At 42.2% G+C, this 24,704-nt stretch overlaps 1 protein-coding gene and 1 long non-coding RNA gene across 4 annotated transcripts in view; one reads left to right on the top strand and one right to left on the bottom strand.

The window, feature by feature from the left end:
- The window catches only part of LOC103216066 (uncharacterized), an 81,284-nt gene extending 72,005 nt beyond the window's left edge, over positions 1-9,279 (bottom strand). For 2 of the 3 annotated variants that reach the window (XR_005244138.2, XR_012093985.1), the window contains exons 1-3: positions 4,766-9,279; positions 4,587-4,663; positions 403-468 (exon numbers count right to left, since the gene is read on the bottom strand). This is a non-coding gene — a long non-coding RNA (uncharacterized lncRNA). The remainder of the gene's footprint in view (positions 1-402; positions 469-4,586; positions 4,664-4,765) is intronic. The other variant, XR_012093984.1, reaches the window with a different exon arrangement.
- A 149-nt stretch (positions 9,280-9,428) lies between these two features.
- Positions 9,429-24,704, top strand: part of MACROH2A2 (macroH2A.2 histone) — a 59,288-nt gene continuing 44,012 nt past the window's right edge. The window contains exon 1 of the mRNA XM_007963189.3: positions 9,429-9,584. The gene's annotated coding sequence lies outside the window, so the exon portion shown is untranslated. The remainder of the gene's footprint in view (positions 9,585-24,704) is intronic.

Below are 24,704 nucleotides of genomic sequence, written 5' to 3'. Positions count from 1 at the left end.
CACAAAGATAGTTAAGCCAAAGTGGGTAAAAGGCAATTATTATTTTCAGGAAAAACAAATATTGGACAAGATAGGGAGTATAGTATATTATATGGCTCTGCTGTAATAACTATATGATCATAATCATATTAATTTAACCAAAAACTGTGATATAACTGTATCAAGGGGATAGGAAAAAAGGAAGTGGGAAGAAAAGAAAGCGTGTAAGAGAACTAGATCCTCATTTCACAGTAATAAATCACTAGGAATAGTGACTCATACTGGTAAGTCAAGAAACAGTGTTACATTCCTTTTTCTTTTTCTCTCCCTTCTTTCTTCCCTTCCTTCCTTCCTTCCTTTATTTCTTTCTAGATGTATGTAGATAAATATCAGAAGAAACAGCTAAGAATTTACAGTGCTTACCTTTGGAGACGAGCCGTGGAACAGGAAAAAAGAAGCAAAGTGATGTGGGCTCCATGCTTGCACAGCCTGCAGAACCATGAGCCAGTTAAATCTTGTTTGGTTTTTTTTTTTTTTAGTTTTTAAATTTTACTTTAAGTTCTGGGATACATGTGCAGAATGTGCAGGTTTGTTACATAGGTATACATGTGCCATGGCAGTTTGCTGCACCTGTCAACCCATCATCTAGGTTTTAAGCTCCACATGCATTAGGTATTTGTCCGAATGCTCTCCCTCCCCTCGCCCCCCATCCCCAAACGGGCCCTGGTGTGAGATGTTCCCCTCCCTGTGTTATCATTGTTCAACTCCCACTTATGAGTGAGAACATGTGGTGTTTGGTTTTCTGTTCCTGTGTTAGTTTGCCAAGAATTATGGCTTCCAGCGTCATCCATGTCACTGCAAAGGACATGAACTCATTCTTTTTGATGACTGCATAGTATTCCATGGTGTATATGTGCCACATTTTCTTTATCCAGTCTATCATTGATGGGTATTTGGGTTGGTTCCAAGTCTTTGCTATTGTAAATAGTGCAATCTCTTTTCTTTATAAATTACCCAGCCTCAAGTATTTCTTAATAGCAATGCAAGAATGCAACAGAGACATAAGAGAAAGGGCCCCTTGCACTGTCCACCTTTGTACCATGTTCAAATATTACTTATGTTTTTAAATATTTGAAAAGCAAAAATAAATAAAAAGCAAATAAAGTAAAACATCTGAGGAAGAAACCTGGTTTAGCTGATCTTAAGAATGCTTCAGAAAACTTAAGAAAGATGTTAACTTAAGAAAGATGTTTGGAGATAAATTCACTTAAGAAAGACATTAAGAAAGATGTTTGGAGATAACTACTGACTCTTGTTAACCACTTTTCATGAACAATTTCAAGGGGATTTATCTACCTATCACCAAGCCCTGAGTTATCAGGTAGATGGCAAGCTTCCAGAGAGAAGAAGGCATGGGTTTTTGTACCTCTCCTGTGATCTAGCCAAGCCTCTGGAAGAGAATATGTACTTGAGAAATATTAGGTCCCATTCAAAAATAAATATTCCAAAATAAGTAAATATTTAATACAGTAAACTGATCTTTGACAAAGGTGCCAAGAATACACAATGGGGAAAGGACAGCCTCTTCAATAAATGGCGAAGGAAAAACTGGATATCCACATGCAAAAGAATGAAATTGAGCTTCTGTCTTACACTACTCACAAAAAATAATTTGAAATAGATTAAAGACTTCTATGTAAGACCTGAAACTGTAAAAATGTAGAATAAAACCTAGGAGAAAGTTCCTCGACATTGGTCTAGGGAATGATTTTTTTGGATATGACCTCAAAAGCAGAGGCAACAAAATAAATAAATAAATAAGCAAATGGGATGGCATCAAACTAAAAATCTTCTTCACAGCAAAGGAACAATCAACAAAATGAAAAGGTAACTTATGAAATGGTGAAAATATTTGCAAACCATATGTCCTATTAGGATTTAATATCCAAAATATATCAGGAACTCCTCATACAACTCAATAGCAAAAAAAAAAAAAAAAAAAAAAAAACCTCAATTAAAAATGGGCAAATGACCTGAACAGACATTGTTCCAAAGAAAGATAAATGGCCAACAGGTACACATGCACATGAAAGGTGCTTAGCATCACTAGTCATCAGGGAAATGCAGATCAAAACCACAAAGAGATATCACCTCACATCTGTTAGGTTAGCTGTTATCAAAAAGACAAGATTAAAAGCATTGACAAGGATGTGGAGAAACGAGATTATTGTACGCTACTGGTGAAAATGAAATTTGATAGGGCCAGTACAGAAAACAGTATGGAGGTTCTTCAAAATATTGAAAATAGAACCATCTTATGATCCAGCAACCCATCTTCTGGGTATATATCCTTCTGGGTATATATCCTGGGTATATATCCTAAACAGTAGCTTCAGATATATCTGCACTCCTATGGTCACTGCACCATTATTCACTATAGCCAGGACATGGAAACAACTTAAATGTCCGTTGATGAATTAATGGATAAAGAAATTGTGCGTGTGTGTGTGCATGTGTATATATGTATATATCAGATTGGTGCAAAAGTAATTGCAGTTTTTGCCATTATATACAGTCATTAAAAAGAAGGAAAGAAGGAAATCCTGCCATTGGTGACAACACGGATGGACCTTGAGAGCATTATGCTAATAAGTGAAACAAGTCAGACAAGGAAAGAGAAATGTATAAGCTCACTTAAATGTGGAATCTAAAATAGTCAAGCTCGGCTGGGTGCGGTGACTCACATCTGTAATCCCAGCACTTTGGGAGGCTGAGGCGGGAGGATCACTTGAGGTCAGGAGTTCAAAACCAGCCTGGCCAGCATGATGAAATCCCGTCTCTACCAAAAATACAAAAAAAAAAATTAGCTGGGCATGATGGTGCATGCCTGTAGTCTCAGCTACCTGGGAGGCTGAGGTAGGAGAACAGTTTGAACCTGGGAGGCAGAGGTTGAAGTGAGCCGAGATCGCACCACTGCACTCCAGCCTGGGCAACAGCAAGACTCTGTCTCAAAAAAAAAAAAAAAAAAAGTCAAACTCAAAGAAACAGAGTTGAATGGTGGTTGCCAGGGGCTGGGAATTGAGGGAAATGAAAAGATGTTGGCCGAAGAGTGCAAACTTTCAGTTATAAGGAACACATTCTGGGGATCTAATGTACAACATGGTGACTAGAGTTAGTAATACCGTATTGTATACCTGAAGTTTGCTAAGAAAGTAGGTCTTAAATGTCCTCAACGCACACACACAAAGCTAACTATGTAAAGTAATTGATGTGTTAATGATTGTGATAATAATTTCATAATATATATGCATATGAAAGCATCACATTGTATCCCTTAAATACATATGGTTGTCCCTCAGTAACCACAGGGGATTGGTTCTAGAAACTCCTGCAGATACCAAATCCAAGGATGCTCAAGTCCCTTATATAAAATGGTTCGTATCTGCATGTAACCTATGCCCATTATCTCTAGATTACTTATAATACCTAATACAATGCAAATCCTATGTAAATAGTTGTAATACTGTATTGTTTAGGGAATAATGATAAGGAAAAAAGTCCCTACAAGTTCAGCACAGATGCAACTATTACAGGCCTAACTACATTTTCAAACCGTGTTTGGTTGAATCTACGGATGCAAAACCCATAGAAATAGAGGTTCAACTGCAGTCATCCTATTACTGGGCATATACCCAAAGGATTATAAATCATGCTGCTATAAAGACACACGCACACGTATGTTTATTGTGGCACTATTCACAATAGCAAAGACTTGGAACCAACCCAAATATTCATCAATGACAGATTAGATTAAGAAATTGTGGCACATGTACACCACGGAATACTATGCAGCCATGAAAACGATGAGTTCATGTCCTTCGTGGGGACATGGATGAAGCTAGAAACCATCATTCTGAGCAAACTATTGCAAGGATAGAAAACCAAACACCGCATGTTCTCACTCATAGGTGGGAATTGAACGATGAGAACACTTGGACACAGGGTGGGGAACATCACACACCGGGGCCTGTCGTGGGGTTGGGGGAGGGATAGCATTAGGAGATATACCTCATGTAAATGACCAGTTAACAGGTGCAGCACACCAACATGGCACATGTATACATATGTAAAAAAACCTGCATGTTGTGTACATGTACCCTAGAATTTAAAGTATTAAAAAAAAAAAAAAGAAAGAAAGAAATAGAGGGTCAACTGTACGATTTTATCTGTCAATTACACCTCAGTAAAGCTGAGGGTGGGAGTCCAGGAATAAATACATAAACAGATAAATAGTTTGAGTATCTTCTTTGTGGCAGGGGTCAGAGGCTGGGGAGAGGTGGAGATAGGGCAGAGAGCCTTCCCTTCTTTTCCATTTCAATTTCTCCTAGCCTAGAATCTTCTTTTCTTTTAGTATTAATAGAAAGTTCTAATTTTTAATGAGGGCCATCCGTGGTGCCTAGAGATAAAGTAGCCATGGTCATTCAAGAGTGATTTGTCTCCTTGTCCTCCAGAAAACAATCAAAGGCTTGAGATCAACCCCATGGGCCTATATCTACCCAATCAGAACAGTGAGTTATCACAGAACCACAGCTCTATGAATACTTTACCTGGATTTTTTTTTTCCAGAAGGAACATGTTTCTCATGCAGCAATCTTAATAAATGCAAGTGGGCTCCATTTCTTGGCTTTGAGGTAATGAAAAATTAATTACCATACTTTACAAGTAATAGTTTCCACTCACAGCACCCCTTTAGAAGTAAATATATCATAAATAGTTACTATTATACCAATGGCTGGTGGATTGGGCAGCCTGTCGTCCATAAATCTTTTTTCAACAGACATGTTATTTCTTCTGGGGGAACAAACAGATTTGTTTTAGATCAGAGAGTCAACTGACAGATGGCCTTTGTAAAAACACACCATTTGTATAAATAAATTACAGTTTCACGATGGTATTCTGCATTTGTGGATTTGGAAAATCAATGCCCCCATTCTCCAGACTGGGCCTAAACTGTAAAGAGCAATTTTGTTTAGGTGTGAGGTCACATTGCACAGATCTGCCAACACGGATGCTAAAGTCCAAACTCTCTGGATGCTTGCTGCCACTTCTCATCACAATTGTCACAAAGAACTCTGCCTGGAGGTAACAGGATGATCTCCCAGAGAGCTCCGTAATGGATCAGAGCAAGTTACCAACTGGCACACTCCCCTTAGCTCTGGGCTCTGTTTCTATTAAACGTAACGACACCACGTGCCTTATTTTCCTAACCACAACTTTGCATAATTGGGGCTGACAGTGTATTTGTCTTAAAAACCTGAAACACTTCATTTTCTTTTATAATACAATTCATCAGTTAAATGCTAAACATTCAGTAGATTCCTTTAAAATCCAAACCAGCCCTGACTCTGAGCACACTGAAATCTGAGTCATTACTCATCTTACAAGGTATACACATGTAACATATGCATCAAATATTTCTTGATTCATATATAAATGTATATATCTAAATACGCATCTATACACACACATACCTACTCATGCAAATCCCCTTTCCCAGAACCAAAGGGTCAGAATTTAGTATCAAAAAAGACACAGTTTGTTACTGTTTTTAAGAACCAGGACTAGTAAAATGTTTCTTTTGTTAGGAGACCAAGACATTCATTTTAGCCAGAAATTCTAAGTACAGTCTTTGTTGGCCTAATGATTGCCTGTGTGTCCTTTTTTTAAGGACATTATTCCCCCTCCACCCATGATTAAGATCCTAAAGTCATCAGTCGTGATCAAGGAAATAAAAGTTTAACATCAATCATGTTCACTATTCAAAATATAACAACAGGAAAGACTTTGTAAGTTTCCAGCTTAAAAAAAAAATTTTGTGTGTCAAATTGCCTAGTATTTTCCTAGCTATAAGGTACTTTTGGAAGCTGTGTTTATTCTTTCACATGGTGGGATACTGTTAGCCTGGTGCTTTGTCTGCATTCATAACCTCAAGCTCCCACGTTGCTATTTAGAGTTATACCAGTTGGTGCCTTGATAAAATTAATATAGTGTCTAGAGTTCCTAACTTACATCCAAAGAAGTGCATAAACCAGTGATTTCCATCTGTTTCTATGACACTCCCAGGGAATCTCAGGTTACTTCAAAGGAGATCAGAAATTCCCAAATAAAATTAATTTAGATCCACAAATCTTACATATATAGTTACATATGCCAGATATAAATATATACCTACATGCACATAGTACTTCTGGAAGAGGCAATGTCAGGAAATTACTAAGGTAATTGCATACTAAGATCCTAGAAGGGTAAAATGATTACAAATTATAATATGTATCATAAACTAGATTAGAACTAATCATGGAAAATAAAAGTCCACTCAATTTACACAAAATCACAAATTTGGATCATGAAAAAGAAAAAGGGTTTGGGGGGTAAATCAACAAAGTTATTTTTGAAGTAGATGATTTTGTGGATGAATTACTAGCAACCCAATAAGACACAAATCTGGTTGGATGACTGATTCATTTTATTCTCTTTTTTATCTCTAAATTATGTTACATGCCTGTCTGTAAATGGAGAAGCTCTTCATCCTGCATCTCAATAAAAGTATTAAAGACATCTCTGCTGTAATGGAGTCAACTCACAATCAATACCTGTATTCATAATATTATGCACACAGACAGGCCAAGGGTTAAGAAAATGTTTTCAGTGCAACTGTAATCAACCGACCCTCCTGTAATTAGGCTGTTTGCTGACTCCTTGGGGACATTTATTGGGAGGGGTCCAAGGACCCCTCTCATACTCAAATCATGTGACCGAGTGCAAAATTCCTTTGCTTAAAACAGGCACTTCTCCACCTTCAGATTAAGGCAGTGATTAACAGCGTGGATCTGCCACTTCCTAACTCTATAACTGTAGGAAAGTTTCTCATCCACTCCCTGCCTCAGTTTGTCTGTAAAAAGGAGAAAACAGTGCTTGCCCCATACAAGTGTTGAAAGGATGAAATAAGTTAGTAAGGATAAAGTGCTTAGTACGGTGCACACAGTAAACATTCAATAAGTATAAGCTCTTATCATTCTTTATTATTCAACTTGTCAGAGGTTCCCCGAGCTAGAGGCCACTGCAGAACTCTAGATCACTCATCAATTTATGATCATGTTGACGTTTTAAAATGTATTTTAATTTTATATAATATTATATGATACTATCTCAGTGTTAACTTTTTATGCGTTAAATGCTCGGTATTCAACATACATAATTCAGACCTGCAGATTAAGTGGCATATTTGTTGCCTATACATCCTGAAAAGTTTGGAATTGGTGGAAATTGCATTGACTGGGTATCTGGACATGCACTGTAGGATCTCCCACTAATATCCTGTGAGGCCGTGGCTGAGTCATTTCACCCATCCAAATACCAGATTTCTTCCTATAACAAAGGTTTGGACTAGGTGAACTCTAAGAATGCTTTTATCCTAAGAACCAAAGTATTATGAAGCTGGCATCCTCCTTGATTTTCTGAGTTGCAACAGCATCATCTGTCTGAAGAAACCAACCAGTATGAAATGGGAGAATCCTAACCAGTAAATTTCCTAGATCCAGCCTCTCTCAGGATAGCACATAACAAAATGCTAGGATGAACTATTATATAAAATTCACATAAAAATGACCACATATGCCACTTTTATTGGGAAATTACAGGCTGAATGTGAATCTAATATCTACTGATGAATTATTCAACTATATTTCAGTCAGCCTGGCTGACTGGATGACAGAGTATGAGTATTTTTCAAGCACTCATAGAAAACTCCTGAACTCTCTTGAATGTTGGCCTGAAGGTTATTTCTGGTGAAGAATGGACACCTGAATGTATAAGAGACACCCTTTCTCTAGGAATCGGAAAGGACATCATTATGGGATGCCCCAGGGGTTCATGTGAAACCCTTTAAATATGTATCTTGGGGAAAGAAGACTTTATCCTGACTGGATAGCCTAACCTGGAAAATACCTTCCAAGACAGAGAACAGTGAGGTCATACACAGAGGGCGTGAAAGGCTTAGGAAAAGAGTAAAGGAAGCCCCAAGAAATGGAAACTGTTGAGTCCAGGGGAGTTTGAGAAGCCATAGGAGACTGAAATAGAGATTTATTCATATGTTGATGATATATGCGTGATTTGGAGGAAGTCAGAGAGAAAGATGACTGATTTCTCAGCAAACACACTTTAAAATGCACATGTTCTAAACCTAACTTGCTATCTATAAATGCCAGCCGTAGCCATGATTAACTAGTAGAGACGCAGAGGGTGGTAGGCATGGGTTCTTCCCACTCAGACACTGGGAGGCTTTCAGTCACTCCAAAATCCCCACTGCCTAAATAGTTACAAGTTTGTAGCAGCAAATATACACAATATTACCAAATGTAACAGCTTTAAAAATCATCCATTTGGCCAAGCCTGGAGAATTCTGTTTGCACCGGTTTCTCTTTTTGGAAGAGATCAAAATGTTGCCTCTCACAGTCCTTTGACTGAAGGAGAAATCAGAGGAAACCTGGATGGTCCACAGCAAGTTAGCGTTTCCCACTGAAATAAACACATTCCTTTGACTCCCCTCCAGCCATGGAGCCCTGGCCAACATCTCACAATACAAAGCCGAGACTGACTTCCAGTAGGAACACAGCAACTGCTAATCCCCATTATCACACCCGACAGTGTCCACCACACCCCCATAAAGATGCATTTTCTAGTAACTAATAAAAACTGGTCCTGAAGACAATAGCCTCGCACTCATCCAAATACCCGTTGGGATATTACAAATTAACACCTTGTAAAGCAACCCAATTAAAAAGTATGCCCATACACACAGTCTCATCCACCAAAACATATATCTGCCTTTCCAAATATTATGCAACGCTGGATTCTAAATCGGTCTTAATTTCTAAAAAGCTACAGGCACGGATATAAATTCTCAGTTCTTATGGCTGTGGCCGCCCTATGCACTCTTCCCAGTGGTGGACACAAACGTTAATGTACTTATTATTACTTAAGGACACAAAAATAAAAAAGGTGGCATTTTTCTCTTTCCCCTTCTAAGGTTCTCTCCAGAGCTGCCAGATGAACGCCCACGCCACCTTTTCCCACCAAAGGTGGATCCGGCTAACAGGAGACTGGATCGTGACCATAGCGCGTCTGTGCCCAGCTCTGGGGAAAGCCTCATCTTAGCGAGTGGCCCTCGGCTAGTCCCGCAGATCGGCCAAGTACGCAGAGGCCGCGCGGTTTCACCATTAATGTTCCTGAAGGACAATAGCTCATCAAGCCCCACCGAAAGCCCCGGACCCGTCGCGGAGCCTGGGCTGGCGGGGGATGAGGCTGAGCGACTCCTCCTAGAGGTGGTTATGTGGAGAAGGAGCAATCCCTTCTCCCTCCTCCTCCTCCCCCCGCTACTATCCGCGGCCCAGAGAACTGCCGCTTGCCGCCATTGACACGCACAGATAGAACCCAAAGAAAGGCAAAGAGTCCTGCCCGGCACCGGCGCCGCGCGGGCCGAACCTGCGCCCGGGGAGGGGCGCGCAGAGGGCACTGGGCGCCCTGAGCAGGCGGCGCAGCACCAGGTGAGCCCGCCATGGCGATGGCATTATTGTTTAGGGTGCTCCGGGGTCTGGAAACAAAACGCGCCGCCGGGGCAGTGCAGGGGCCGGAGAGAACCACCTCTGCCTCTCCCCCGAGCCCCTGCGGGCGCACCCCCGATAGCCAACCCACCCCCTGCAAAAACAAATTCTTAAATCCAGCCGCCCAACTTGCTTCCTTGGGCGATAAAGAGGGGGCTACTAAAGAAGTGGTCAAATTCCTGCGGCCAGCGAGGGGCCGGGGGCGTCGAGGGTAATGAGAGGAGGAGGAGGGATGCGGGGTTCAGCAGCGGGCCCCAGGCGAGGCTAGACCCGGAGGAAGCGGAGGGCTCCTGGGAATGCGGAGTTTCAGGCGCAGAAGCGGGAGGAGGGTGGCGCCTGGCCGCCGAGGGGCACGGGGCGATGGGTGGGGGACTGCGCAGGGCCCGAGGGAGCCCGGGGAGGGCCGCTCGGGGTCCTCTGAGGGTGCCCGGGCAGGGCGCCGGCGGCTCCAGGCTGACAATGGAGGGGGCGCGGAGCAGCCGGGCGGAGGGAAGGGACCCGAGTCCGGGGGCGGGCCGCGCCGGGGAAGGTCAGGCCGGGGACGCCGGGCGGCGGGGCGAGGGCTGGGGGTTGCTGTGCGGACACCCGGGCGCCGCGGGCGGGCGTGCGCCCCGGGGCCGGCGCGGAAGAGGGCGCGGGGCCGGGCACTCCCCTTCGGTTCCCTTTCCGGGGCGCCCGGTGCCTACGCGCGCTGCGCTTTCACCGGGAAATGGCGGCCCCGCCGTGGCTCGCCTGGGCAGTCTGGCTCCCGCTTTGCGCGGGAAAAAATAATAATAATAAAAATAACAAAAAAGGGAATAAAAGTAAACTGGCTGCGACGCAGGAAAGGGCTCTGCCGGGCACCGGACGCCGTGCGTATCACTCGCGGGGCGCGGCGGTTGGGGACCAGCCCTGCCTCCCCCGGCTCCCAGCCTGCCGCCCCGGCGCACCTCAGCCCCAAGCCGGCCAGCCCCCCGATCGCCGGTGGGTGTCCTCCCCCGCCTTACCTCGGGGGGGCGCCCTCAGTTCTTGCCCTCTTTGTTCCTTACAACAATGGCCAAAGGGGCATTGGTTCCCCAAGGGCCAAACGAGCGTCCTCCAGGAGTTTACCGTCGCGTGCAATGGACCACCGTGGGCCTGACTGAGGCCTGGTCCTTGCCAGGGTTTTTTGGCAACGGCCCTGGATAAGTGAAGGGATGAAAGGGGCGAGAAGAAATGGGCTGAGAAACTAAAGTGCGGGGCCCTGAGTGTTTGAGGGGACGCGATGGGAACCGCGGCTCCGTTGCCCTGATTTTAAGGGCAGTTCCCCTATCACAGCAGCGCTGGGACTGAGGTGTCCGTCCAGCTTCTGTCCACCTCAGAGGAATTCAAAACAAGGGCCCAGTTCTAAGCCCCACAGATCCCAGGATCCCCTAGGGACGATCCATGCACCACGGCAAATGGTTTCCTCACTTGGCTCATTTGTGTTTGTTTTGAAATCCAATTGTCCCCTCACTGGGCTTCACAGTTGCTACTGAAACGGTTCAATAGGTGAGAGAAAAAGAAAACATTAAGAGGGAGAACATGTCTTCGTGTGTGTTGTTTTGAACCACACACTAAGCTACACATAATTCTCAATCCGTTTTAAAACACTTCTTATTTTCAGACTAAATGTTCAGAGCTCCAAGATTTGGAAGCATGCTGGTGATTTTTAGAATTGTTTTAGCCTAACATTACATATAAATAAACAGAGGCACTGCCCGGTGGATAAGTTTATCTCCCATCGCATAATTCACATCTTCATAACCCCTCTTTCCTGTAGTCAAATTTCCTTTTAAAACATGCCCAGTTCTCCTTTCCTCTGATTTTTCCTACCCTACCACAGTTACACCTCACCTGGATCCATTAATTGTCAGACTTTACACATTATTAGTGGTTTCCTCTATATCAAAACTCCATAAAAGAATTTACCTCCTTGAATCCAGAATGTCCTGAGGATTCTGACCCTACTCCCTCACCGTTCCATCTTCTGTCTGGTTCCCAGGATTTTTAAGGCGCCTCTGGTCTGCCGTTTCTCAGTGGGTAGGACACCCTGCTAGCTATTGTCTGAGACAACCACATCTGTTTTCACTGCCTCCTGCCAGCAGAACAGGAGGTGAGTCCCGTCTCAGGCAACTTTAAATGAAAGGTATCTATAACTTGTTACCAGCGAGGGATGTGCAAAAATTCAGCCAACTTTCCTAAGAATGTTTTTCAACCTTAAGAAATAACCTCCAAGTTAGATGCAGCCTTGGTAAATGGAAAGTATATTGCACAGAGATTAACAAAGAACTTGTGGTTAGAGATCATTCAACAAACACTTATTGAGCACCAGTTCTTTTGCTGTTTGTTTTGTTGTTTTGAGATAGGGGGTCTCGCTACATTGCTCAGACTGGTCTCGAAATCCTGGGTTCAAGGGGTCCTCCTGTCTCAGCCTCCTGAGTATACACCAATTCTTAAACACCTCTAGATAGGGAAAGAAATGAAATAAAATAGAAGGAAGTCATTGGGCCCTTCTCTCATAAAGCTTACAACCCCCAGCCCAGGAGATAAAATATACATGCAGGTAAAACAAGGTAAAAAGTGATTTTGGCAAGCTAATGGGAAAACAGGCACTTTCATATACTGCTGACGTGTGTAAATTGATATAACCAATTGGGAGAGCAGTTTGGCACTATAAAATTAATAATGTGCACATTCTGTGACCCACCATTCCATTTCTCAGTATGTCACCCAAAGAAGCAGGCAGCCACGAGCTCAGCATGTATAAGGATGTTCATTGCAATTTTGGTCGTTCTGAAGTAGAAAACAGCCTAACAGCCATCAACAGGGAATGGCTAAATAAACTCTGGTGCATCTGTCTTCTGGAATATTATGCAGCAGTTCAAAAGAATGAAGCAGATCTATATATACGGAGACAGGAAAGATCACCAAGATATACTATTAATGAAAAAAGCAAATTGCAGAACAGTACATATTATATGGTACTATTGATATAAAAACAAAATAAAATTATAAATTTCTGTAAGTAAAAATGCATACAAAATGGACAGAAAAAGTGTAGAGGATGCCCACTAAGAGAGACAAGAACTAGAGGAATTGTCAAGAAGGGCTTTAGCCATATCATTATTAATACCCATCCATAGCCTTGTTATAATATTTGAAGTTCTGTAATTTGTTTTTTTTGTTTGTTTTGTTTTGTTTTGTTGAGATGAAGTCTCGCTCTGTTGCCCAGGCTGGAGTGCATTGGCACAATCTCAGCTCACTGCAACCTCCGTCTCCCAGGCTCAAGCAATCCTCCTGCCTCAGCCTCCCTAGTAGCTGATACTACAAGCTTGTGCCACCACGTCTGGCTTATTTTTTGTATTTTAGTAGAGATGGAGTTTCACCATGTTGCCAGGGTGGTCTCAAACTGCTGAGCTCAGGCAATCCGCCCACCTCAGCCTCCCAAAGTGCTGGGATTACAGGCGTGTGCCACTGTGCCCGGCCAAGTTGTGTAATTTGAATTAATGTATGCCTTGCTTGGATAACTAAATACAAGTAATAATTTTAAAGTGATTGATAATATGTAATGATAATACATAATTGATAATGTGTAACGATATACACAAAAAAACTACAACAATTTGTAAAGGGAAAAGAGGGTTTTGGACTTGAAGGGAGGGTGTTGGGCTAGGCTTTGTAGAGAACGTGGCAGGATTTGGATGCAGAAGGGTAAAGGAGCAAGGCAGGTGGAAGGAAGCTGGATGCAGATGCTGTGTTCCAGCTAGTCCTCGTTCTTCAACATGATTATGAGATTCCCTTGCAAGGCTGAGAGTCCTGGCCTGGTCTACTCTGCCAAGTTTAAGGTTGAAGGGTGAACTAAAAGAACCCTCACAATTTTTTTCATTGCAATTTAAGTCTGTGACTGTCTTAAATACTATATATAGAAGAAAGAGAAAAACGAACCAGTAGAGAAGTATATGAGTTCCAATATGGTATTGGAAGATCATGTTTTTAAAAGGAATGTAGTGAAATCTTGATGATAGAATTTTTTTCCCCAATATACACTGGGATGTATATTGGGAATTAGGTTGGAGCAAAAGATAAGTGTTTGGGAGGATAATTCATTTCCCCCAAAAAATCATAAAAGAGACCTTTTGAAACAAAATATTTAAGGCTGGTTTCATTTATTCATATACTTGTTAAAGGAATATTTATTGAATATCAACTGTGACCTAACACTATGCTAGGTGGCATCTGGGGGTAAAACAATGCAACAGCGTGTCGGAACAATAGCCCAGTTGCAGCAGTTGGGGTAAGGGAGCTGGTTCTAGTCTGGTCTCACAGGCCATGGACAAGTCATTCAATGAGCACGTTCCCTTCCAAGCCATTCCTTTCATTGTAGCTACGTTTAGGGGGTGGGGGGGTGGGAGAATGCTAAATGATTGATCACTCAAGTCCCTTTCAGTCTTAGGTTATGATTTTGTGAAATCCTGTGATTTCCAACATTGCAATGACTATGAATTACCAGGCAGATGGAATTTGGAGACTACAGGATTAGACCGAGGGGATCTGACAGTGCCCAGCCTTGGGAAAAGCAAAACTATTTGCTGTCATGAGGGTTCTCAGCAGATGATGTGGTTCTCAGGGTTTTCCTAGAGTTAAACTTTCATTATTACCCCTTTACACACACACAACCTCAAACACCGTAATAATTGTAGCAGTTGGTTTTGAAATAGAAGGACAAAGAGGCAGAAACATGCCCAAGAAAATGTCAGACTGCATTTCATGAAAATAGTTCTCTATAATGATTTCTTTTGTGGAAATAAATCACAGTAGTTAATGTTTATTAAATGTCTGCTACCTGCCAGGTACTCTTCAAGCACCCTACATGTATTAACTCATTTAATTCTGACAGCAGCCCTGTAAGTAGGTACTGTTACTACACTCATCTCAGGAAAAAGAAATGGGGGTGGTGGTGATGAAGAACTTGCCCAAAGTCACCACACAAGGGACTCCAAGCCAGGCAGCCTGACCCCAAAGCCCTACATCCTTATGCCCATGTGGTAAGAGCAAGGAGCTGCTGGCTTTCCAATGATTCTCAGATGATGCTCAGCTTAACATTTGTGTAGGCAAATTTTTATTTTCAAAACTTATTTGTCTCACTACTTTATCCGACTATGACAAATGAAAGAAAGAATATGAGACTGAGCCACAGAACTCTGTGCTTTAAACTGTCTTGTCACAAAGTATTAAATAAGATAAATTTGGTGGTTTCTCTGAAGCCCTTACTGTTCATTTATCCATCTCACCATCCATCATACTTTGCCCGATTTATTTGACTGGCATTGCCAATTTGGACTTGGAATGGAGTAAGTAATTCAAGTCAAAAATCTTACGCTTTTATAGAAATGTGTGTGGTAATATGCATAGACCACCAGTGTACAGACATTTAAAACTGACTCTGAGATGTCAGAAGGGTTAGATACACTGACCACGTTTTTTCACTCAAAGTTACAACACATGATCTGGCCAAAGATTTAGGGGTTGTTTCTGGATATGAAAGGCGGTCCTGATGATAAGAGTTTAGATGCCTAAATTTGGGATATTTCTATGACAACAGGATAAAAGCAGAACAAGATAAAATCAAACTTACCCTGGAACCCAGGCCCCGTGCTGTCTGGGCTGGCACTGCCAATGATATATATATACACACAGAATTTTGTAACTTGTATTTTGTGCTCCTGCCTTCGCTGCTCAATAAGACCATTAAAATTAAACAGTGGTGGTGGAGCACAAAGAGGCAAACCCCAATAGCTTATACAATATGCAACATAAATGTTTAGGTCAGGTGGTAATTCACTGGGTTGCTCATCCGAGTGGTAAACTTCCAAATTGAGCTTTCTTGCAGAATTTCAATGAAGTGGTCATTGACTTAAGTCCCCCGCCAACAACGCTATCACCACTAAACTGAATTTTCACCTCAGCTGTTCCGTAGTAAACAATGTAGATTATTGTTTTGGGGTGAAGAAAAAGCAGTCCTAGATGTAAAATCAAGCAGATTTTTTCAGGTCCGGTTTTTCTTTTCTGTGGTTATCCTGGGTGAAGAAATAGCGACTTCAAAGGAAAGACGCTGTGAATGTGACTGACTTATCCTGGCTGCTCCATCGCTGTGAATGTAGGTGACAGGTGGGGCTCAGAGCAAGTCTATTTTGAGCATCTTACAGGTTGGAGAGGACCTCAGAAGTGAGCTGGTGCAAGGGCTCTCAGGTGGGGCTCCGCAGAGCCCAGTGCCCCCTGGAGGCCCAAGGCAGGAAAGGTGGGGACCAAGCGTTGAAGTTCCCAGGCACTTGCCCACTCCTCCCAGGACAGCTCCCCTTGCATCTTTTTTATATAGTAAAGCCTAATTTCTAGTTTTGCTTTTTTTTTTTTTTTTTTTTTTTTTGAGACAGAGTCTCACTGTTGTCACCCAGACTGGAGTGCAGTGGCGTGGTCTTGGCTCACTGCAACCTCTGCCTCCTGGGTTCATGATTTTCCCGCCTCAGCATCCTAAGTAGCTGGGATTACAGACATGTGCCACCACGCCACCTGGCTAACTCTTGTATATTTAGTAGAGACAGGGTTTCACCATGTTGGCCAGGCTGGTCTCGAACTCCTGACCTCAAGTGATCCTCCCGCGTTGGCCTCCCAAAGTGCTGGGATTACAGGCGTGAGTCACTGCGCCTGGCCTCCTACAAATTTTTGTTAAAGCAAAAGGGGAGCCCTGAAAGGCCTACCGATTTGCCTACAGGCCACAGCTAGTCACAGCCGAACTAGAGGCTCCCTCCCCGTGGTCCACTGCACCTTCCATTCTACCGCCTTGATGCCCCCTTGAGCTTTGGCAGGTCTCACCCGCAGAGAGGATGGTGTGGTGTGGCCAGTGGCAGGTTACCCCACAGAGAGGATGGTGTGGTGTGGCCAGTGGCAGGTTACCCCCACAGAGAGGATCATGTGGTGTGGCCAGTGGCAGGTTACCCCCACAGAGGGGATGGTGTGGTGTGGCCAGTGGTAGCCCTTAGCTGAAGCAGCTGATACACCATGCTGGGGCCCAGGAGCTGCAGGGTACCCATACATACATAACCAGGGAGCAACACTGCCTGTCAACAGCACAGAACACAGAACTGCAGCAAAAGACCCAAGCCACTTTTCCCCAAAGTGCAGCCACTGCCTGAGGACTGACAGCGAGGCCAGGTGTGGTGGTTCACGACGGTAATCCCAGCAGTTTGGGAGGCTGAGGCGAGCAGAGCACTTGAGGTCAGGAATTGGAGACCAGCCTGGCCAACCTGGTGAAACCCCATCTCTACTAAAAATACAAAAATTAGTGGGGCACAGTAGTGGGCGCCTGTAAACCCAGCTACTTGGGAGGCTGAGGCAGGAGAGTCGCTTGAACCAGGGAGGCAGAGGTTGCAGTGAACCGAGATCACACCACTACACTCCAGCCTGGGTGACAGAGCCAGACTCTCTAAAAAAAAAAGAAAGAAAGAAAGAAAAAAGGACAGACAGCAAGAAAAACTGGGTAGGGAGGTGCAGGCAGAGGAAGGGATGGAGGAAGAGGGGTTCCAGAGCAGTCTGTTGTTGTAGTTTTGAGAGCAGACAACTGGCCCCACTGATATACTCAGTTGCTCAGCAAACATGGATGTCTCTGGGAGCCCCTGGTGGATTAGGCACACCAAGGCGTACAGCCCACCTGCTGTCTGTTACTGGAACATTCACCCTAGCCTCTAAAAGCACTCCTGCACACGCCCGCTCCCATCAGGGATGCTCATCTTGGCCCAGACAAAGCCAGTGCCCTGCTCAGAGAAGTAAAGAAGGCGCTGCTTATAACAATAAACTGCATTACTAATTTAGATCTGTTAGATTTGCAGAAAACAAGATAGTTTGCCCACTGTTATACTTGGTAAAGAACTTATTTAAATTAAAAGAAAATATTGGTCAAGCTGGTCTCAGTGGCTCATGCCTGTAATCTCAGCACTTTGGGAGACTAAGATGGGAATACTATTTGAACTTAGGATATCAAGGCTGCAGTGAGCTATGATTGGGCCAGTGCACTCCAGCCTGGATGACAGAGACTCTGTCAAAAAAAAAAAGAAAGAAAGAAAGAAAGGAAAAAGAAAATATTGGTTTAAAGAAACCAGACTACTTTGTCTTTTTATGAAGGCCATCAGCATGTTAAATAAAGTTTATTCTTTCTCCCCGAAAGCAATTTATTCAATAAGAGCACGTGCTAAGGATTTTTCTTTCTTTCCCCTCCTCCCTTCCGAGATCCCAGTATAATTTTAAATATTGTTTATGGGAATCCCACTCTTCCTATTTGTCAAGCCTCAAAGAACAAAAAGACAAGAAGAGACCAGGCTGGACCCAGTGAGGGTATTTTTGTTTTGTTTTCTGTGAATGAATAGATTCAGGAAGGCAAACTGGTTCATTTTCTGGTTGACTTTCTTTAGGAATGCATTGCTAACTCATATTCAAAGAAAACTAAAATTATTTTTACTCATTTCTCATCCAAGTACTACAGGTGGCCAAACATATTTTTATTAGAAAATAGCATAAGGCTAATAATAAAGAAACAAACTACGTTATAGATCAACAACTGCTGCTTTTCTCTTTTTTAAAACAACCATAGCTCAGGTTCAACAGAGACAACAAAACATGTTAAAATGTCTTAGTAGCCTGCAGTAGCAACAGAAATCCTAAATCAACCCCTTAAACCCTCCTACCCCTTGTCCCCAGCTCCTCTACAGTGACCACACATGTTCTGCCTCTGAATGACAAAGAATGTGCCGGCAGTTGAACTTCCCGCTCCACGACGTGACTTGAAATACTTTTTGAAAAGGGAATGATTTGTTATCCAATAGTATAATTTAAATAAATTGGATTAATGCTTGGTTCTAACATTCATGGTTGGTTAATTTGGTTAATTTGATCTGCGTGTCATTTTGATGAAACTGCATTTGATATAGCCCTTTATGTTATAAATTGTTAATGTGCTTTAACATATATGACGATAAAATTATTGACTATTCTCATTCACTTAAAGGTGGCCTTGAAAGAAAATGGTTTGGAAAGTATTATACTATAATGATTTGCCCTTGGAGTTCATAAATGGAAGTGTAATAGAGCCAGTGATTTAGCTTGTATTACTGAAAATGGTTTTTACAGCTACAAAATAATGCTAACAAACTATTATTATTTTAATACAGTACTTAGGGTAACATACCAAAATACAGTCAAAATCTATTAGATTTTTTCATACCCTTTAAAATATATTTCAGTGTATAGTTAATATATTTATATTGAATCCCCTCCTTTCCTACCTAGTTTTGTTTTATTTCATCTCAATTTATTCTCCCAAAGGATTATTCTGAACTGACAAAGATGCTTCATTGCAGTGTCTCCATCACTTTTCATAAATATTTACAATATAAAATATTCTGAAGCACAATACCACAGATTAGGGAAATATCATAGGGGATAAAAATGAATAAATTGAATAAATTTCAGCAATTTTAAAACAATTTTTTAAAAAGTCCATTAGGGATGACACTGTGAATTTCATGTTCATGAAAACAATGTTTAAAGGTTTTTTTAAAATTTCAATTCCATCATTAAAAAGCTCTAAGATCTCTTATTTCTAGATTTAAAATAATGTATGATGAAAGCATTTTGATTTGCATACTTCTGAAGAGAATGATCTCGAAAGAGTGCTTTAAAATAAGCTGACTTGTGATTCTAGATCCTTTGTCGAGGTGATTCATCGGTGCGACCGAACCCCACCTTTGACACCCTGGCCTGTAATTATAGCTCCCAATCCTCACATTACTGACTGCTCTCGCTTTTTCAAAGCCTCCTTGCAGAAGCTTGACTATAGAAAAAAATGGTCATTTAAGTCAGGATGGTGTTGTGTGTTCTCACCCGTAGTGGGAGCTAAACTATGAGGGTACAAAGGCATCAGAATGACATAATAGACTTCGGGGACTCAAGGGAAAGGTGGGAAGGGGGTGAAGGATAAAAGACTATGAATTGGGTTCAGTGCACCAAAATCTCACAAATCACCACTGAAGAACCTACTCATGTAACCAAATACCAATAAAAAAATTAACAAAAGCAAAATAAACAAATAAATAAATAATAAATAAATCAGGACTCTGGAGGTGTCTAATGGCCCACCTTGCTGGTTGGTAGAGGGTTTGTTGCAGCCCTCCACAGTTTACAAAATAAAAATAAAAATGTGGAAATAAATCAGGACTCTGGAGGTGTCTAATGGCCCACCTTGCTGGTTGGTAGAGGGTTTGTTGCAGCCCTCCACAGTTTACAAAATAAAAATAAAAATGTGGAGAAACTGAGGTGTAAAATATGGCTCACTGTTTATCAGCTCCTTATACTTGAAAAAGAAAGTATTTGAATAAAAAGAAAATATTGGTCTAAACAAACCAGACTATTTTGTCTTTTGATGAAGGCCATCAGGGTGTTAAATAAAGTTCCCTGTTTCTCACCAAAAGCAACTCATTCAATAAGGGCACGTGCTGAGGGGTTTCCTTCCTTTCCTCTCCTCCCGTCTGGGATCACAGTATAATTTTAAATATTGTGTATAGGAACCTCATATGCTGCAGTTGTGCAAATACAGACACACTGAGTTGGATTCTATTCTATTAAGGAGTCTTTATCGTCTCTTGATGCAAAATTTTATATTCTTCAATTATCTCAAGACCGGTTAGTTTTCAGTGACTCACCTGGTGATGAAGGTGAGCTTAATTTTTTAACATGACATTATTACTCAATTATAAAACAGTTGAGCTGCTTCTCAGCAGCAGCATACTCATTTCAGGCTGATCCACAAATGAGTTTTGTTAAAATGTTAAAGTAAAATAACATTCTCAGTTTCCAGTTCAAAATGATGGACTAAGCACATGTACTTTCCTTCAAACCCCTCCTCTCCAGAGCCACAGAAATAATGGTAAAGAAGTACAAATAAAATAAACAATAACAAAGGAGTAGGGGCTGGTGGTGGTAGTCAACAGCAGGTGGGGGATTTCAAGAAATTTCCAGAAGACTGAAAGTGCATAAGAATATATGCACGTCACAGGGGAAGCCACAACTGAGAGTAAAAGCAAGAGGGAACTGCAGCGAAGGTGGGGAGGGTGAGAAGTGGGGACTCATTGAAGGTCTGTTTCCAGGACAGCTCCGTGAATTGTCCTTTCTCGCTCCTTTACTACTAGAAGAGTTTCCAGCAGTTTGGTATTTAGCCCTTAAGCTAACAATCTGAGAATTCTTCTCTGAAGCAATCAAACAACTACAAGAGGCTGGGCATGGTGGCTCACGCCTGTAATCCCAGTATTTTGGGAGGCCGAGGCAGGCAGATCACCTGAGGTCAGGAGTTCGAGACCAGACTGTCGCACATGGTGAAACCCTGTCTCTTCTAAAATTACAAAAATTAGCCAGGCGTGGTGGCAGGCTCCTGTAATCCCAGCTATTCAGGAGGCTAAGGCAGGGAGAATTGCTTGAATCTGGGGGACGGAGGTTGCAATGAGCCAAGATTGTGCCATTGCACCCCAGCCTGGGTGACAGAACAAGACTCCATCTCAAAAAAAAAAAAAAAAAATTACAAAACTACAAGGCACACATAGAATTTCTAGGATAAATATCACACCACAAAATAAAGCTCCCCACTCATTCTGGCATTTGGGGGTCCTCAGTTCCTAACTGGACACCCTAAAGCCATGCCTGCTGATGTAGTTTGTCTGTGTCCTCATCCACATCTCAACTTGAATTGTATCTCCCAGAATTCCCACATGCTGTGGGAGGGACCCGGGGGAAGTAATTGAATCATGGGGGCCGGACTTTCCTATGCTATTCTCCTGATAGTGAATAAGTCTCACGAGATCTGATGGGTTTATCAGGGGTTTCTGCTTTTGCTTTCTCCTCATTTTTCTCTGGCCGCTGCCATGTAAGAAGTGCCTTTTGCCTCCTGCCATGATTCTGAGGCCTCCACAGCCATGTGGAACTGTGAGTCTAATGAAACCTCTTTTCGTCCCCAGTTTGTATTGTCCCCAGTGTGTGTATTTATCAGCAGTGTGAAAATGAACTAATACAACTAACTTGTTCCTAACTGGACACCCTAAAGCCATGCCTGCTAATTGGCATGCCCTGCACACACACCCAGAGGTCCCAAACAGGAAGCATGCTCACCAAACAGTGGTTGAAGAATTGAAGAAAGCTCTTCTATCTGCCTGTAATCATCAACCTTGTCCTTCATGCTTTTTTTTTTTTTTTTGAGACAGAGTCTCACTTTCTCGCCCAGGCTGGAGCGCTTGAAAAAGGATCATTGCAGTGGCAGGACCTTGGCTCACTGCAACCTCCACCTCCCAGGTTCAAGTGATTCTTGATTCTCCTGCCTCAGCCTCCTGAGTAGCTGGGATTACAGGCATGCACCACCACGCCCAGCCAATTTTTGTATTTTTAATAGAGGCAGGGCTTCTCCATGTTGGCCAGCTGGTCTCGAACTCCTGACCTCAAGTTATCTGCCCACCTCGGCCTCCCAAAGTGCTGGGATTACAGGCATAAACCACCACGCCCGGCCTTGTCCTTCATTCTTAAATGCAAATACATAACCAAAGATCACCAGACATTTAAGAAAAGCCTACATGAAAGTAAAAGATGAAAATCAATCAATCAATCAATATAACAACTGCCTGATAAAATAATTTAGAGGACAGAAGATAAATTTAACACATTCTAATTAGTTTCAGAGAGATTTGAAGACATGGTACAAACATAAAAGTACAGGATGCTGTAAAAAAGGAATATTCTGAGAACAAAAAGAGCTCTTGGAAATTAAAAATATGATTACCAAAATTAGATAAAGACTGAAGAAAAAATAGAAGAAAAAAGATAAGAGACTTGGACTATTAATCCAGGAGATCCAACACCTGGTTTACAAGAATCTCAGTAAGAGACAAAGAAAGGGGGTATAGAGAGAAATAAAGAAATTGGCAGTGGGTTGAGTGGGGAGGGATAATCAGAGACATAATGGGAAAAAAAATTCCATGTTATAAAAGTCTAAGTTTTCAGGTTGAACCAAGTTATTGACAAACGCTGAGCAGGATGAAGGCGGCTTGGCAATGACTTCAAAATATTGAAGCAAAATGATTTTGACACTAAAAATGATAATACTCTAGTAAATGATAACCTAAAGATCATTCAAGTAAGATAGTTCTCTTTCTGAAAGAAAGCAAAGTTCAGGCCAGATGTGGTGGCTTATGCCTTTAATGCCAGCACTTTGGGAGGCTGAGGCGGGAGGATCACTTGAGGCCAAGAGTTCACAGGGGGGAGGATCACTTGAGGCCAGGAGTTCAAGGCTAGCCTGGGCAACAAAGTGAGACCCCCATCTCTACAGAAAAATTAGCTGGGTGTGGTGCACACCTATAGTCCTAGCTATTCAGGAGGCTGAGGTAGAGGATTGCTTGAGCCCAGGAGGTCAAAGTTGCTGTGAGCCCAGGAGGTCAAAGCTGCCGTGAGCCGTGATTATACCACTGTACTCCAGCTTGGGTGACAGAGCAAGACTCTGTCTCAGAAAAAGAAAAAAAGAAAACAAAGTTTACTTCCCTGTCCTGTTTCTGAAGAGTTACATCAGGTGGATACCAACAAAACAAGGGAGAAAACCAAGAAAGAGGAAGTCATAGGGCCAAGGATGAACAGAGAAGATAGGTCCCAGAAAGACCAGTCCCAGGAGGACCGCTGGCTAAAACAACTCCCATTCCAAACTAGAGCTGGAGGTCAGAGGGCTTTGAGAATAACCCCTCTGCAAATGGTTCTCTGGGAAGAACAGGGTCTCTACAAAGAACAATATGATTGAGAAGCTGAGTGATTTTGAGGACATGGTAAAGGAACATCTTTTGTCAACACAGAAAAATATGGTCCACGTTCCTATTTGTGGATTCTGTATTTGTGAATTTGCCTACATGCTAAAATGTATTTGGAACCCCCAAATCAATACTTGCAGCACCTTCATGGTCATTCTAGGACATGCATGTGCGCAGAGCAGCAAAACATCTTAGTCGCCACAAGCATACCTTCCAGCTGAGGTTGCATCATGTGACTGCCTTTGTGTTTCAGCTCACACTGCAACCAAGTGCCCTTTCCATGCCCTATTTAGTGCCATGTTTTTCGCATGTTTGTGCTTTTTGTTGGTGATTTTGCTGTTTAGAATGGCCCCCAGGTGTGGTGCTGAAATGATGTCTAGCATTCCTAAGTGCAAGAAGGCCATGATGTGCAAGCTTCCTTCTGGCACGTGTTACAGTGCTGTTGGCCGGGAGCTCGATGTTAATGAGTCAACAGTATCTATTAAACAAGGTGTCTTAGAACACAAATACACATAAAACAAGGTTAAGTATTGATTAGTTGATGAAATGTTGTGACCAGAGGCTTGTAGGAGCCTAACCCTGTATTTCCCCTAAGAGCAATTTTTCAGTTTTTGCTAATTCTGTGTTTCTGACTACTTTATAGAACATAACTACCCCACATATTGAGAATCAACTATAGTTAATAACTTCAGAGTTAGAGAGGAAGCTATACAAGAAAGACGTGGTCCAAATGTGAAGCCCCAGAAAACGTGGAATGCTTTTGAACATCAGGTTTTCAAAAAAAAAAAAAAAAAAAAAAAATCATCTTGACATGAGGACTCAAGGATTCCAATGCTGGACCACAAAGAAGAAACTGTGATGCTAGCATCACACTTGATTCTGCAGAAAATATTTACAAATGTGATAAGCACTAGACTCAGTTCTGTGGGGAACAATATTTAGAAAGTCTTAACCATGCAAATGGAGTTTAACTTTCAAAATACATCTAGAGTCAAAATGTGAATGATTTTATTATGATTATAGAATAAAATATATATGTTGTGAACTAGGATGATAGCAAGTATAGAAGACAGAAGTAGAGTTTAGGGAGGTGATGTAGAGAGGAGAGGACCAGGGAAAGATTAGGGCGCTCACATCCTCATCTCATATGATGATGACATGAGAGATAATCCCCAAAGTTGATGAA

This window comes from Chlorocebus sabaeus, chromosome 9, assembly GCF_047675955.1.
Source record: "Chlorocebus sabaeus isolate Y175 chromosome 9, mChlSab1.0.hap1, whole genome shotgun sequence".
NCBI lineage: Eukaryota > Metazoa > Chordata > Mammalia > Primates > Cercopithecidae > Chlorocebus > Chlorocebus sabaeus.
Note: the sequence above shows the minus strand (reverse complement) of the source record. Positions and strands in the feature narration are given on the sequence as shown.